Below are 17,500 nucleotides of genomic sequence, written 5' to 3'. Positions count from 1 at the left end.
TACTGTAGGTCTTTGGTCCATGGAGGAACAGCATTAGAGGTGTTGGGTATTCAGAGGTTGTTTGTAAGTAATTAGTAGCGTTATCTGGAGGAGACTAAGAGCAGAGGAAGAAAAGGAAAGATAAGAAAGATAAAAAAAAAAGAGGAAAATATGAGCGGTAGAAATTAGAAAGAAAGAAAAATCATGAAGTTAAATAGATGAAAGTAAAAAAAAGGTAATAAAAAAGAAACACGTCGGATAAACAAAACGGAGATCGAAAACAAAGAAATAGAATAAAATAAAGGAAAAAGATAAATAAGTAGGTGACATTGAAGAAAACAAATATTCGTGTATAAGAAAGAAAATACATTAGAAAAAAAATATATAAACAAAAAACAATAAAAGAACCCCACTAAAATAATTCAGTAGACGGCAAAGATAAGATAACAACGCCACGAACACAGAGAAAGTAGAAGGTGTCTGGAAATAGATGTTGAGGCCGGAACAGGTGTGAAGCAAGGTAATGAATCACAGCCAGGTGTCCTTAGTACATCCTGACTGAGAGAGAGAGAGAGAGAGAGAGAGAGAGAGAGAGAGAGAGAGAGAGAGAGAGAGAGAGAGAGAGAGAGAGAGAGAGAGAGAGAGAGAGAAGGGGGTGGTTATCTTAATGCTGGAAACAATGAGGGAATTATAAAGATGTGTATCAGAAAGGTGAGGGAAACAAGATGTGTGTAGATACAATTGTTTTGACCCACCTTCTGCTGGCCACTGCCTGTAATATATTAGATTCGTGACCTTCCACTCCTCCTCCTCCTCCTCCTCCTCCTCCTCCTCCTCCTCCTCCTCCTGTCCTGTTGCTGCCCCTGTTATTGGTATTGTTGTTGTTGTTGTTGTTGTTGTTGTTGTTTTTGTTGTTTATCCTCTCATGTCTTCCTAACCCCTCCTCCTCCTCCTCCTCCTCCTCCTCCTCCTCCTCCTCTTCCTCCTCCTCCTCCTCCTCCTCCTCCTCCTCCTCCTCCTCCTCCTCGTGCTCATAAGAACGCTACGGAAGAAAAAAATAATTCAGAAAAAAAGCAGGAAATCAAGGAAATATGTATACAACTTTCACTCTCGTTTCTGCATTTTTTCTCAGTCTGTCCAGAATAATTTGCTTTGACCTTTTGCCTTATTCATCGTCCTGCCGCGGGGGGGGGAGGGGAAGGGGTAGCGGAGGAGGAGGAGGAGGTGGAAGAGGAGGAGGAGGAGAAGGAGGAGGAGGAGGAGAAGGAGAGGGCTTCGAGGTAGGAAGAGGACGGAAGAGATTACGAAGCTCACACACACACACACACACACACACACACACACACACACACACACACACACACACACACACACACACACACACACACACACACACACACACACACACACACACACACACACACACGTACTTACATACACCTACCCAAAAAAAGGAAGCAATAATGATAATAAGCTCCTGCGAGTTAACCTTGAATATATCTAAGATTTTTTTCTCTACAGCTAAGCCGTCTGCTCCTCCTCCTCCTCCTCCTCCTCCTCCTCCTCCTCCTCCTCCTCCTCCTCCTCCTCCTCCTCCTCCTCCTCCTCCTCCTCACTACGCATCGCATACCACACACACACACACACACACACACACACACACACACACACACACACACACACACATACACACACAAGTAGCAGTAGTATAGATGAATAGATTCGGGTGAAAGAGTAGACACGGATTAATAGAGTTAGGAGAGAGTCGCGTGCAGGGAGAGGACGAGGAGGGAGAAAAAAATGGAGAGAAACTGCTTTGGACACACACAGACACGGGTTCAGGTGGGAGTGGCAGGTAAATGTATTAGGTCCGGGCGACAGGTATCGTTATGTCAGGGAGTTGAGGCAAGACAATGCAAGGAAAACACGAGCCTGGAGATTAGATAAAGTAAAGGTAGCAGAAGATTTGTCACAGGTAATAGCGGGGAATAACTTGTGTGTGTTTGTGTGTATGTGAGAATGCATGCGTGTGTGTGAGATGGGAGAGAGAGAGAGAGAGAGAGAGAGTGAGTCATTGTCAGAGAGAGAGACAGATGAGGGTAAATATAGGAGGAGAAAGGACAATAACACACACACACACACACACACACACACACACACACACACACACACACACACCGCTGGAATGATAGTAATAATAATGGAATGAAGTAATAATAGTGGCAATAATAGTACAAATAGTAGTAGTAGTAGTAAGGAGGAGGAGGAAGAGGAGGAGACACAGGAGGAGCAGGGTAATAGTATTAGTAGTAGTGATAGTAATGACACTTTGTTATCTCCTTCAGTGAAAAATACCGAGAAAAAATAATATCGTTCCATATAAGAGATGAGGCGCAAGAAAAATATAAAATGTCCACTTGGCGCAGCGAGAAAAGTTAGGCACCCATAATTAGGGAATCATGACGCTGGACATTATAAGAACTGCGAGGCTGACTTTTGTGCTGAGAGAGAGAGAGAGAGAGAGAGAGAGAGAGAGAGAGAGAGAGAGAGAGAGAGAGAGAGAGAGAGAGAGAGAGAGAGAATATCAATAATTAACCAAAAGACTACGAAAATTACGTTATTGAGTTTAAAAAAATAACTGGAGAGGTTGATTTAGAGAGAGAGAGAGAGAGAGAGAGAGAGAGAGAGAGAGAGAGAGAGAGAGAGAGAGAGAGAGAGAGAGAGAGAGAGAGAGAGAGAGAGAGAGAGAGAGAGAGCAAATCGGTACCCAAATAAACACCACAAAAACCACATTGTTCCCTTCACCTACCTTTAGCCAACGCTCCTAGACTAAGCCACAAAATTCCTTCAGTTTCCCTTGACTTCCTATCGCCTTCATTACGTTTTCTTTCCTAACCTCTTTATGCAACATTTTCCCCCTCATATTTTTCTTACTAATCCGTCGCCTCTTAGACTGAAAAGTGCAGGGTAATTAAGGTGATGGATGACTTACCTGTCCAACTTAAGTTCAGGTAGGCTTTTGTACTCCTTGCCTGGCACACACCTGCCCGGCTGCCTTATTACCTGTGCTTGATTAATGGTGCCGGATAGGTGCTCCAGGTGTCACGGGGCAAGATGCTGTTGTTTGTCTACCTGTTTGTTTGTTTGTTTGTTTGTTTGTTTGTTATTTGTGGTGTAATTGGGTGTTTTTATGTAGTTTGCTTTCTTTTTCTGTCTCTTTCATAAGTTTTAAATATGTTTCGTGATTTTTTTCTTTCTATAGTATGTTTCGGAGTCGGTTGTTTGCTCTCTCTCTCTCTCTCTCTCTCTCTCTCTCTCTCTCTCTCTCTCTCTCTCTCTCTCTCTCTCTCTCTCTCTCTCTCTCTCTCTCTCTCTCTCTCTCTCTCCTTCCTTTTTGCGCGTCTTCCCGGGGCAATATTATGTCCGCGCTGAGACTTAACGGTTGGATCAGTAATAATTTGGGCCACTTTTTCTCCTCCTATTTTTCTCGCTTTTAAATAATGTTTATGTGGTGGAGAGGGTGGGCAGGCGATACACACACACACACACACACACACACACACACACACACACACACACACACACACACACACACACACACACACACAGACAGATAGAGAGAGAGAGGGGCGCGCACACACACACACACACACACACACACACACACACACACACACACACACACACACACACACACACACACACACACACACACACACACACACACACACACACACACACACACAAGGTAAAATAGTGCAGCAGAATGGCAGGAACACACACACACACACACACACACACACACACACACACACACACACACACACAGATACACGAAGATGATTGTCGAGATTTCAATCCATTGTAAGAAGGAATCTCTCTCTCTCTCTCTCTCTCTCTCTCTCTCTCTCTCTCTCTCTCTCTCTCTCTCTCTCTCTCTCTCTCTCTCTCTCTCTCTCTCTCTCTCTCTCTCTCTCTCTCTCTCGTGCGGCTTTATGTAAGGCTCTTAAGGAAAAGCTTTCGCAGGTTTCATATCCTTACTTGGGCAAGATTACTTGATGGAACGGCTATCATAATACCCTGTGTGTGTGTGTGTGTGTGTGTGTGTGTGTGTGTGTGTGTGTGTGTGTGTGTGTGTGTGTGTGTGGATAGAAAAGAATATAGACACACCAACAGAAGTCATGAGAAATTCTAACATAATTCTTATAACTTCTTAACTTCACTGGAGAGGCGAATAAACACGGACTTAAATCAAAGGGAAAACAGAAGCGGATGATTAAGATTAGTATAACCATTCTTGTATTTGTGTAAATGTGTGTGTGTGTGTGTGTGTGTGTGTGTGTGTGTGTGTGTGTGTGTGTGTGTGTACAAGTATGATGCATGGAGGCGTGTGCACCTTCACTTGTTTGCGTCTCCACCTACACCACCTGTTCACACTTAACAAAGGTAACAAAGGCTAAATCGAGCACTAAATCTTGCCCAGATCAACACAGACAACAAACACTCGAGCACCACCACAACACCTCGATAAAAAAAAAAAGAACACTTCATAATCTAATAAACTTTTGCGATAGACAGCTTATAAGTAACTTGTTGGGCAGTCGGTAATTGTAAAGACGAGAGAGAAAAAAATAAAAACTTGCAGATACGAATAAACATGACGGCATTTATTACGTGGCATATCACCAACTAGCGGGCGGGTTCGCATCGTTGTGGTGTGGTTGACTCACACGCACCTGGCCGGGTATCATTAGCAGGGTCCTGTTACACTACGCTACCTGGGTTACCTGCGACGCGGGGAAAAAATCGTGTCCGAATAGAAAAACATTTATTGGCCAGGAGCGAAAGTGATGGGTAATTCCTCTTTTGGGGGCGGGGTAAGAAGAAAAAAATAGTGTTAATGATAGATCGTGTCTGGCGCGTGGAGATAACATCTATGTAGGGTAAAGAGGAAGGCAGGAAGGACGTAGGGAGCCAAGGGCGACGGGTATGGGAGGAGGGAGTGTGACCAGGACAAGGAAGGAACTTAAAGCGCCAAGTGACGCCAAAACAAAAACAAGATATTTAAATGTACATGTTAATGCGTTCTTTGTAAATAGGAATGGAACATTTTCATAGGGTGGTTTTGGAAGGTTGCCCGAAAGAAAAGATACAAGTGATTGAGAAATAAGGCAAAGAATGTGTTTAAAAAGCAAAGTACTTAAGTGTAGACTTGTGTTAATGTACGGTGTGTATATAGGATTAGAGAATTCTTATACATTGATTTTATGAGATGAAAATAGACGAGGAAATGGAAGCACACGTGAGGAAGGAAAGTATCGAGTAGAACTGAACCAGAAAATGAGGCACAACAGTTAATGCCAACTTTGTAAATATAAGTAAAGGATTTTACATAATGATTTTAAACGATAACATTAGAACAGGAAAAGAAAATACATGGAAAAGAGACAGGTATGGTTTTGTGAAACTAATAATAGCAAAAAAATAAACTGGTGGCTTAAGAGTGATAATTTATTTATTTTTTTTTATCTTATCTATTTATTTACTTATTATTGAGGTAAGACTCGAGAAAATTAAATTACGCGTGAATTAACAAATGTGTGACTAATAAAGGAAAGGAAAGCCCAGTGACCTGATAAAGAAAGATGGAAATGATAAAATTCGAACAAGGAGGAACAAAAATTTTCTTAATGAAGGACACCTCAGCTTATCAGATTGTACTTTCACTTCATGATTATACATTTTTTTTCGTAATGCACACACACACACACACACACACACACACACACACACACACACACACACACACACACACACACACACACACACACACACACCTGTAATCACCCTGTTATCATAATCTTAACCTCACCTTTGCCCTCCTCCTCCTATTTCCCCTCGTCCTCCTCTCCTCCCCTCCTCCCCACTCCACACATACACACACACACACACACACACACACACACACACTACACCATCCAGAATATCATACTTTTACACTTAACACTGCACAAAGCTTATCAGCACACCTTTCACCACTCTACCTGCCCTTCCTTCGTTCTGCACACACCTGCCCACGCCCACACCTGCACCCACTCACCTGCTGCCGCCTCTGTTTGTGCTGCAGGTAAGTCGAAATTCGTGGAAACTCTTTGCGAAACCTTCATGCCAATAATCTTTTACTCTGTGTTTTTCCTCACTTTTTTTTTTTTTAATCAGAGAGTGAGAGAGGGAGAGACAGAGAGAGAGACTGATGCTTCTACTGATAACAAAACACGAGACACCTTCATAAAGATAAATATTTTCCTTTTTATTTCCCGGTCTTCATTCGCTCCCATGTCCTGTCCAGAGGGCGTTGTCAGACTAAGGGTGAGTGTCCGTCCCTTGACAGCGCCGCCAGCAGCAGCACAGTAGCAGACGCTGACGTAGGGATGCTTGTATACACTCACACACTCGGGGAAATACTTAGTGTATTTTTATTTTTTATTAATTTATTTTTAATATTTTTTAGCGTTTCTGTTGATTTTAATATTGATTTTGTTTATTTTTTGAGGTGTTAGTTTTAATTACTTTTTTTTTCGTTTATAAATTTCTTTTCCTTTTTTTTTTTTGGGGGGGACGATTTTTAGTATTTGAAATTTATTAATGTATGTTTTTCTTTTTTTTTTTTTTTTTTTTTTTTTTACTTTGTCAGTTGTACCATGTTTTTTACCTATGTGTCGTGTTTCTCACTTATATGCCATTGTCGTCGTAAGAATTATCATTATCATCACCATCATCGTCGTTATTATTATTACCACTACTGCTATCACCACCATCACTATTTCCACCATCGACTCGTTCAACCATTCAAAAACTCCATGAATACCCACCGTGGCTCCAGCTCAAGGCTTCACTGTCGCTGCCTGGACGCCTTCACCACGCCACTATAACATTGAGATCCAGAACACTTAGCCAATCACCTTACCCCATTCAAACCTCCCTCTATGATTGGCCAGCTTACTTTCTCCTCGGAAGATCAAGATGCTGTGTGTAGCGAGACCCGTCCATTGAGATAATCCATATTGCTTCTTTTTCTCCTTTTTATGAGCCCCATATCGAGGGACGTGGAGGGCGGCGCGGGGAAAAAGTGTGGACAGGCCCAGGAAGTGATGTCTTGTAGCATTATAGAGAACATGGGGCCAGATTGACCACCATTATACCTTGTTAATGAGGGCTGACACAGGTGATGTAGAGGCAGGTGAAGGTTTGCTGTTTACGTTGCTCAAATAGGGTCACCAGGACGAGGAAGAAGAGGAGGAGGAGGAGGAGGTAGAAATGAGAAAGAAAATAAAGGTGATGAAGGAGCAAACAGAGAAGGAGGAAGAGAAAGGAAGGTAAGGAATTGGGAGGAAAAAGAATAGGTTAATGAAGGGGTGGTACTACTCGTAGGTGAGAGACAAGGAGGAAAGGTTAGTGAAGGAGAGGTGAAGAGGATTAAGAACTGAAGGAGCAAGAAAAGTAAAGAAAAAAAAACAAAATTATGAATGGACAATGAAATGGAATAAAAAAAACAGGGGGGAGACAACCAGTTACTGTCAATCATCTGACAAGGAACCATTTACAAGAAAATTGATTCCATAAAAAAAAAATAAATAAAAAAAAACAATTATGATGAATGAGAAGGGGAAGAAAAGAGACAGAAGAGAACCATTGCCAATCATGATGTCTTAGTTACTGTCTGACTCAACACAGTGATACGCTAAATGGCTGAGTGGCAGGGTGAGTGACGGGCGTTTTCACATCGACTATACATCCACCGCCGGGCAGGATTAATAGACCCATTCTGAGGAGGGCCGCCGCGTGCTGGGGAAAACGGTAGCTCGAGGAATGCTCTCTCAAAGGGGTGACTCTTGCGTGAAGGTTCAGCGAGGAGGGGAAGAAAGGTTGATTAAATACTCAGGTTCTCAGGTAGCAAGTAATTAGCTTAGCACGAGTGTTGCTTCCAGTTTATATTCTAAGTCTTATTTTTATTTGCTGGTCATGATCTTGTCTTTATTTCCTGTTTAGATTTTGTTCGGCGTGTTAATCGCAAATCATTTACCTGTTTCACTTTTTTTTTTTTTTTTTCTTGGTTAACTGGTAACTTAGCGGACCCCCCTTTTTTATTTTTTTTATTGTGTATCCTTGATCGATCTTCATACAAAAAAGTGTTGAAGGTAATTTTTTTTATCTTGTTCTAGTCTCCAGTGTCGATTTTCTTAACTTATGAACAAATGCAAATCGTTAATAGACATCTAAATTTCTATCTGTGTATCTATGTATCTATCTATCTATCTATCTATCTATCTATCTATCTAACATGCTATGGCAAACGTTCAATCTTGAAATACATCCATTCATATATATTTTTCAGCACAGATCGTTTCCTATGTTAAATGGAAAGAGAACTCTAGAGAAAACAACCCAGACAGACAGACAGACACACAGAGAGAGAGAGAGAGAGAGAGAGAGAGAGAGAGAGAGAGAGAGAGAGAGAGAGAGAGAGAGAGAGAGAGAGAGAGAGAGAGAGAGAGAGAGAGAGAGAGAGAGAGAGAGACTTGACGCTTACTTAACACGAGGCAATCCCGTCTGTGTTCTCAACGTGTCAGATCCATTAAACAATCCGCGGTGAGGACGTGATAAGGGCTTAGCTGGGACTGGCAGAGAGAGAGAGAGAGAGGCCAAGAGGTGGAGAGTAGGAGAGAGAGAGAGAGAGAGAGAGAGAGAGAGAGAGAGAGAGAGAGAGAGAGAGAGAGAGAGAGAGGGGGATGAGAAGGGAGAGCGGAGTGTGTAGAGGAGATAGGTAGGTAAATGGAAGGAAGGAAGGGTAGAGAAGGGAAAGCTAGGAGAGAAAGGCAGTTGTTTGACGTAAAGAGGGTGTTTTTACTAGACGCTTGAGAGAGAGAGAGAGAGAGAGAGAGAGAGAGAGAGAGAGAGAGAGAGGGTAGGGGGAGGAGAGTAAGTAGCAATGCGGTACAAGGGAAGGACTGGAGGTGGACGTACCCAGTCGGCTCGCCCTGCTGGACTTGAAAAGGAACCTGACTTGCTTTAATCTGTCACTGAGAGGCGGGACGCATTACTGGGAGCTTCTGTAAACAAGTGTGCCATCTAGCGGGAGGTGGAGATGGAGGAGGAGGAGGAGGAGATACCAGGAAAGAGAAGAAGAATGAACAGGATGAAGAGGAGGAGAGAAGAGGGCAGGAATGAAACGAAAGACGAAAGGCTTCAGTAGAGATGCAGGCAGTACTGTGAGAGAGTGACTTCAGAAATCCTCATGCATGAATAGTGTCTGGTTTGGGTAGAAAAGTGACGATGTGTAACTAAGAGAAAGAGAGATGGAAGGGAAGGAAGGATATAAGAAAATAAGGAAGGAAAGAGGAAAGATGAAGGAAGGAAGGGATGAAGGAAGGAAAGTAACTTCGACATTATTATAACTTTCTCTTACCGGAGCACACACACACACACACACACACACACACACACACACACACACACACACACACACACAAGCATTAATGGTGATGAAAGAGATAATAATACTGTAGTGAACGGTGATGATGGTGATGATAGTGCTTCATTACTAATCACCACCACGAGAGAGAGAGAGAGAGAGAGAGAGAGAGAGAGAGAGAGAGAGAGCACGACGGAAGAGAGGGAGAGATAGAAACCAGGGAAAGGGAGGGAAAGAAGCTTTTCACACCAATCAGAAGTGACCTTGATGATGTCACGGGCATTACGTAAGAGTAGGCCACCCGCGCATGTGTCTGGGCGGTGGGCGGGGCATGAGGCGCATCCCTGAGGCGTGATTGGCGGGCTGGCGGGCAGGTTCGGCATCACCTACCCGGGGCCGCGATAATGTCGGGAGGTGATGGGTCCTCGCGCGTCATGTGCATACTTAAGTGTTTTTTTACCGGTTCTTGAGGGATTTACCGCGTCAGGCACGTCACGGCTGCTGGTTGAGGCCCTAGCGGTGTGTCTGAGGGCGCCAGGATGTGTCTGAAGGCGAGGATGCGGCGGCTACACGATGCTAAAATTGTGGAAGTGACGCGAGGATGGAAGGGCAGAGGCAGGCACCGCGGCTGGCGTGGCGGCGGCGGAGGAGAAAGGTAGTGATTGCTGGATTGTATTTTTTTCTCTCTCCATCCTCTCCCTTCTGTTCCCTTGACTGCTGAGTGTGTTTATATGTGTTAGGGTATTGTAATGCGGCGTGCGGCGGTAGTCTTGTGCTGCTGTATATGGAAGTAATTGTGGGTTTGTGAAGGCTGGCAGTAATGGGGATAATTGCTCGTCAGTATGTGTTTTTTTTTTTGTGTGTGGGTATTTATGTTAAGGTGTTTTCTGAGAATCTGACGAACTTTTCCGGGAAGTTATTGAACGTGAAGACTCCTGCGTGCGTTTGTGTCATCCTTTGGTAGGTTTTTGTGCTTTTTTTTTCTGTGTGTGTGTGTGTGTGTGTGTGTGTGTGTGTGTGTGTGTGTGTGTGTGGAGTTCGTTTTTAGGTTGTCACGATGGCCTGAATGTTTTTGTTCGTGTGTGTGTGTGTGTGTGTGTGTGTGTGTGTGTGTGTGTGTGTGTGTGTGTGTGTGTGTGTGTGTGTGTGCATGAATGGCAAGAGTTTTCATGATAATGGCAATGGTTAGGAAAATTATTAGCATTGCATTTCTATCACTCCAAAACACTATTATTATAAACACCGCCACCACCACCACTACCACCTCCACCACCATCACCACCACCACCACCACCACCCCATTACATTGCAATTCTGACGACCTCCATCCCCTTTTCGTACCCTCCTCCCTTCCTTCTTACCTTCCACAGCCATCATCCTTACCCATCCCTTCCTCACCACCACCTCCTGCTCCTACTCCACCTCCTCGTCACCCGCGGGAAGAAAGAGACACCCCTCCTGTGCCGTGTAATGACGGGGCGCTGGAGGTAATAGCGGGGAGGGCGCCGTGCCTTGGTGTGGCTGGCAGGTGGCGTCAAGGAAGGGGAAGGGGAAGGTACGAAGCTGTAAATTAAAGGTGTGAAGGCATGGCATCGCTGATCCTCCCCCCCCCCGCCCTTGCCATCCCCCTGCTAGCCATCCTTACCGTGCTCTCTCTCTCTCTCTCTCTCTCTCTCTCTCTCTCTCTCTCTCTCTCTCTCTCTCTCTCTCTCTCTTGTTTACTCATTTATTCCTCTACCTGTTTCTTCTTTAGTATATTTTTTTCTTGTTCTTCATTTCTACTTTCTTTGCTTTCTCTTTACCTCTCTCTTTCTCTTTCTCTCTTTTTCTTACACATCCTTCCATCCTCTTTCTGTTCCCCTTTCTTTGTATTTCTCATTTCCTGGTTTCTCTCTCTCTCTCTCTCTCTCTCTCTCTCTCTCTCTCTCTCTCTCTCTCTCTCTCTCTCTCTCTCTCTCTCTCTCTCTCTCTCTCTCTCTCTCTCTCTCTCTCTCTCTCTAACTACGAAACAATAATTTTTCTTTCTCCATCTCTTCCTACTCTCCCTCCCTCCATCTTCCTCTCTGTTTCTCCATCCCTCCCTCTCTCCCTCTCCTTTCCTCCCTCCTCTTCTCTCGCCGGATTGTCGTTTACCTCACCCACCATTCCCTCCCTTCCCCCATTCCCTCCCTTGCTCTCTTCCGCATTTTCTCTTCCCTCCCTCCCTCTCTCCTTCTCCTTTCACACATCCACCTTTCTCTCCTGTTTCTTCCTCTTCTTCCTTTCTAACTTCATTCTACTTTCTCTCTCTCTCTCTCTCTCTCTCTCTCTCTCTCTCTCTCTCTCTCTCTCTCTCTCTCTCTCTCTCTCTCTCTCTCTCTCTCTCTCTCTCGTCCACCTTACTGAGTACAAGGATTTCATTGTTTTTGTTGTGATTTTTTTTTTTTTGTTCATCTTGACCTTGGTACTTTTATGAATGTGTGTGTGTGTGTGTGTGTGTGTGTGTGTGTGTGTGTGTGTGTGTTTAGCCGTTCTCTGTGATGTGTGGAAGAAAGTTTTTTTCTCTCTTTCTTGCATTTTCATCTCTCTTTTTTTAAATCATTCTTTCTTTATCCTCCTCCTCCTCCTCCTTCTCCTCTCTCTCTCTCTCTCTCTCTCTCTCTCTCTCTCTCTCTCTCTCTCTCTCTCTCTCTCTCTCTCTCTCTCTCTCTCTCTCTCTCTCTCTCTCTCTCTCTCTCTCCTTCAGTCATCTTAACTGCCCCCCAACCTCCCTTATTTTCTCCCTCTCATTTCTTTCCTCTCCCTTACTTCGCCTTCCATGCCCCTTCCTCTCTACCCCTCCCTCTTTCCCCTCCTGCACTCCCATTTCCTTGCTTTCTCTTCCTCTTTCTATTTCCATCTTCTTTCTCCCTCCCTTCTCTTCACCCCTCCTTCATCATCCCTCTTACCTCCTCTCTGTATCCACTCTCCCTTTCCTCCCCTCATCCTTATCTCTTTCTGTCTCCCCTCCCCCTCCCCCTCCCCCTCCTCCCTCTCCCGTGCCCTTGCCGAGGATGTCTCTCAGAATTTATTTGTCGATTTCTACAACCTTGTTCTTGTTGGCGCTTGAAATTACTGTGATTTGAAATTGGGTGTTGCTGATAGTCTCTCTCTCTCTCTCTCTCTCTCTCTCTCTCTCTCTCTCTCTCTCTCTCTCTCTCTCTCTCTCTCTCTCTCTCTCTCTCTCTCTCTCTCTTTAAGCCTACGTAAGCCGCACCTGCCCTGCCCTGCCCGGGTTTAATTACTTACCTGCAGCGTCCTTGCCCGATCATAGCACCGATTTATCTTCCTGACTGCTTGCAAAGTCTTCCTCCTCCTCCTCCTCCTCCTCCTCCTCCTCCTCCTCCTCCTCCTCCTCCTCCTCTTCCTTGTCTTCCTCCTCCTAGTCATTTTTCCTCCTTTATCCTCTCCAGATATCTTTTCCTCCCCTCCCTCGTTGTTATCTCTCTTTCCTTCTCCTTCTCTTTCTCCTCCTCCTACCTTTTGTTTTCGTTTCGTTCCTATCTCTCCTCTCCTTGTACTGTGTTCCTCCTCCTCCTCCTCCTCTTCCTCCTCCTCCTCCTCCTCCTCTTCCTCCTCCTCCTCCTCCTCCTCCTCCTCCTCCTCCTCCTCCTCCTCCTCCTCCTCCTCCTCCTCCTCCCCCTCTTCCACTACCGTCTCTTCCTCCTCCTCCTCCTCCTCCTCCTCCTCCTCCTCCTCCTCCTCCTCCTCCTCCTCCTCCTCCTCCTCCTCCTCCTCCTTTCTCTTTTTAGTAGCAAGATTTTTTTTTGTTTACATCGTTGATTTTTACTTATGACATCCACTGACCTTGACTCCTCCATTCCTCCTTCCCCCCCCTTTCTTCTCTCCGTCCCTCCTTCCTTCCTTACCTCCACACCTCTTCCTTCCATCCCCGCCCCTCCCTTTGACCTCTCTCGTCCACCTGTCTGACCTTGTGTGTGTGTATGTGTGTGTGTGTGTGTGTGTGTGTGTGTGTGTGTGTGTGTGTGTGTGTGTGTGTGTGTGTGTGTGTGTGTGTGTGTTTCTTACCGCTTCTGTCTTGTATATTAATATTTTTTGTTCTAATACTTTTATCTTTTGTATTTTCTATTTATGTTTATTACCTTCGTGCAAGAGTCTTAATGCGCCGAGTGATGATTGAAAATATAAGGATGCAATTAAATATAAGACGTGATGTAAGAATGATCGAATAGAAATGAGGGGGAAAAAATGAATAAGTATGTTTTTAGTTTAGCAACGCAATGAATGATCTGAATGCGAGGCGGAGTCTTGTGTTGAGTGTGTTAGTCATCTCTTTATCATTTATTTATTCACTCACTTAATTGTTTGTATGTTTTTACCTAATATTATTTTTTTCTCATTTTATTCTTTTTTATTTATTTTATTTATTATTTATTTATTTATTTATTTTCTTTTTTTCGTGTCTGCTTTCTTGGTTGATGCGTGCACGAGGCAGGAAGCGGCTGGCCGGTTGTTGTGTTGCTGTAAAATAAAACATTATATTTTCAACACGTTTCTATTGTGGTATAATAATTTACTTGACGTCCGCCTTCATTATTATCAGGATTAATATTTCCCCTTTGTTGCGGAGGCTTTTTCTTGTTTTATTTACTGCCAATATGTCATAATTTTTTTGTATTAGTTAATCACTCAATCGGCAGCTCCAGTACTAGTCATACAGGTAGCCAGTCAGTCAGTCAGTCAGTCAGTCCAGTAGTCATTACTTATTCACTCGTCAGTCAGTCAGTCAGTCAGTCAGTCAGTCAGTCAGTCCGTCCAATAGTCATTACTTATTCACTCGTCAGTCAGTCAGTCAGTCAGCCTTCCCTCCCTCCGCACACACGTCATCTCCCCTCGCCCTCCCTCCTCCACAACACGCCTGAGGGAAGTGTTAGTTGTCAAGGCACGTTTGTTATTTCACGCTGAGGGCACGATGCAGAGAGAGAGAGAGAGAGAGAGAGAGAGAGAGAGAGAGAGAGAGAGAGAGAGAGAGAGAGAGAGAGAGAGAGAATCATAACGTATCCTCAGGCACTTCTCGGAACTACTAAAGCTTCTTACCACGTCCACGACCGCCACTATCTCCTCCTCCTCCTCTTCCTCCTCCTCCAGGTCGTCTTCCACTTAATGACATGTCCATTTCTGGCTGGCCGCGTCCAATGCGATGGTCGTGATGGCACTTCCAGCCCAAACCAACCACTCCTCCTCCTCCTCCTCCTCCTCCTCCTCCTCCTCCTCCTCCTCCTCCTCCTCCTCCTCCTCCTCCTGAAACCCGCACAACTTTGCCCCGTATTCTCGAACCCTTCCCGTCTGGACTATTTCTAGAGATTATTTGGGGTTTCCGAGGTGTTTCATGAGTCTAGTGACGGTTCAACTAGTGTCACCAGCGTTATTGGGGGGAAATACCCGCAAAAAATAGTCCTTATGAGAGAAGAAAAGGTTTTATAATTTTTGCCTCATTCCAAGATTCCTATTTCGAAATTGGTGATAGTTTAACAAGGATTTTCCATCATTAGTGAGGAAAATATCCGTTAGAATTTGACTTATCACCTCTGTGGCCTTTGAAAGCAGTCCCTGTGAGAGAAAGGAATGTTTAAGAATTTATCCTTTGCCTCATTCCAAGCCAGTCCACCTAACCGGTACCCAAATATGGTAGATTCACCCTATAATAATAATGGTAACCTTAATTCAGCGCACTCAATACATCCAGTTCACTTTATGTAGATGAGGTGAGCTTATCCTGCATTAGATCTGGGGAAGTCAAGCTTAATAATCTGCTCTAGACCACATTCAATATAGCGCAGCCCAATATAGCGCTGGTTAAGTTATGCTAACTAACCTTGTCTTCCCGCATCTAGTTTGATTCTAAGCCGGCGTACCGTAATGAAGCCCAGCATAACCCAACACTGAGCCACCTGATCCCGACCACAATGTATGCATGGACTCCTTCCTTTTGTACCGTGTTAATTAGCCTCTCCATTGCAAGTACCTGCTTGTTTGGTGAATAAAAGAAAAGTATTAATTAGGCATTCTGTGATTAGCTTTGTTCCCTTTTGGTCTGAGCGTGTGTGTTTGAGTGCGTGTGTTTGTGTGTGTGTGTGTGTGTGTAAGTGAAAAGGTTTTGTTACTTTCCTTCTTTCATTCCTTCTCTCCTTCCTTTCTTCCTTCCTTCCTTCCTTCCTTCCTTCCTTCCTTTCTTCCTTCCTTCCTTCCTTTCATTCATCTTTTTTTCTCATTTCCTCCGTTTCTTCCTTCCTTCCTTCTTACTTTTCTCCATTTTCGTGTGTGTGTGTGTGTGTGTGTGTGTGTGTGTGTGTGTGTGTGTGTGTGTGTGTGTGTGTGTGTGTGTGTGTGTGTGTGTGTGTGTGTGTGCGCGCGCGCGCGCGCGTGATATCAGTGCAGCCCTGCCAGGTAGTTATCACCGTCACGTTCCTCTCCGTCGCCGCTACCGAGGGAGGAGGAAGAGGAGGAGGAGGAAGAGGAAGAGAAGAGGTCGATTAGGAAGGGGTATGCGACACATGAGTAGGATTAGGAAGAGGGAAAAATATAAATGAAAGGAGATAGACCAGGAAAAATAAGAAGAGGAGGAAGAAGAAGAGAAGGAGGAGGAGGAGAAGGAAGAGGAAGATGCAGCACATGATTAGCAGGTGTGTAATAAGAGTGGCACCTACACATCTGGCGAAGTATTACCTGAGGGCCTCGAGTGTGTGGTGGTGGTGGTGGTGTCGGTGGTGGTGGTGATGGTGGTGGTGGTGGTGGTGGTAATCATCATCATTTTTACTGAGATTTTATCATGACTTTTCACAGCAGTCATCTTCACACGCCTTGAGGTGACGAGAGAAATTGATCTAGGAAAAGAATATACTTGTAAGCTTTTCCTCCCTTCCTTCCTCCCTTCCTTCATCTTCCTTCTCCTCCTCTCCTTATCTTCTCCATCCTTTCTTCTTCCCTCCCTTCTCTTTTCTTCATCTTCCTTTTTCTTCTCTTCTTAGCTTCTTCCTTTTTTCTTTCCTTCCTTCCGTTCTCCTTTTCTTCTCTCCTTCCTTTTTCTTCTCTTCCTTTTTCTTCTCTTCTTAGCTTCTTCCTTCCTTCCTTCCTTCTTTCTTTCCTTCCTTTTTTTCTCCCTTTTCCTTTACTTCCTTCCCTTCGCGTTTATTTTTCATCTCTTTATCATCCTCCTTCATTCATGTCATCTGTACTCAACCTCCATTTGTCCTCCTCCTCTTCCACCCTCTCTTCCACATCCCCCTCCTCCCGCTCCTCCTGCTCCTCCTCCTGCTCCTGCTCACCTGTCCACCTCGACGTGAGAGATGCACCTCCTCCCCCTTGATGAAGCACAGGTAAGGCGGCACACTTCCGATTACCTTGATTACAGGTGTTCTTTGCTGTCACCCTGACGGTATAAATAGACACTCTGGCCGCTGGGTGGTCGGTTGAGGCGTGGAGAGCCTGGGGATGGGAGGGAAGGGACTCGGGTGGGTGTAGAGAGAGAAGGGGAGGTAAAACAGGAGAAGGATAGAAGGCGGTTGCTTGTGTTTAATGATTTAGTTACGTGTTATTGATGGGAGAGAGAGAGAGAGAGAGAGAGAGAGAGAGAGAGAGAGAGAGAGAGAGAGAGAGAGAGAGAGAGAGAGAGAGAGAGAGATACACTGATTTTATATGTAAAGTAATAATGTATCTTAATGTGTCTGTGTGTCTTTCCTGTTTTTCTTCCCGTGTGAGAGACAGAAGGAAAACAGACCAAGACAAGGAAGAGAAAGAAAGAGAAGGAAAAAAATTAGTAAATGAACACGTGCAAAAAGAAAAAACGAAAGAATATATTGGCTGATGTACGTAAAGGAAATATATATTGATTTAACACACGGTCTCTCTCTCTCTCTCTCTCTCTCTCTCTCTCTCTCTCTCTCTCTCTCTCTCTCTCTCTCTCTCTCTCTCTCTCTCTCTCTCTCTCTCTCTCTCTCTCTCTCTCAAGGCACCGTAGGGGAGGGGCGTGGAATGGGAATTTGCATGTGAAGGATGAAGAAGGAAGGATGG

At 44.6% G+C, this 17,500-nt stretch overlaps 1 long non-coding RNA gene across 2 annotated transcripts in view; it reads left to right on the top strand.

Moving 5' to 3' along the window:
* Positions 1 to 9,801: 9,801 nt before the first annotated feature.
* Positions 9,802 to 17,500, top strand: part of LOC135103321 (uncharacterized) — a 71,298-nt gene continuing 63,599 nt past the window's right edge. Inside the window, exon 1 of one of the 2 annotated variants that reach the window (XR_010269998.1) lies at positions 9,802 to 10,106. This is a non-coding gene — a long non-coding RNA (uncharacterized LOC135103321). The remainder of the gene's footprint in view (positions 10,107 to 17,500) is intronic. The other variant, XR_010269997.1, reaches the window with a different exon arrangement.

The sequence above is a fragment of the Scylla paramamosain genome, chromosome 9 (genome assembly GCF_035594125.1).
Source record: "Scylla paramamosain isolate STU-SP2022 chromosome 9, ASM3559412v1, whole genome shotgun sequence".
NCBI lineage: Eukaryota > Metazoa > Arthropoda > Malacostraca > Decapoda > Portunidae > Scylla > Scylla paramamosain.
The sequence above is the reverse complement of the archived record's forward strand: the minus strand, read 5'-3'. Positions and strand labels throughout refer to the sequence as shown.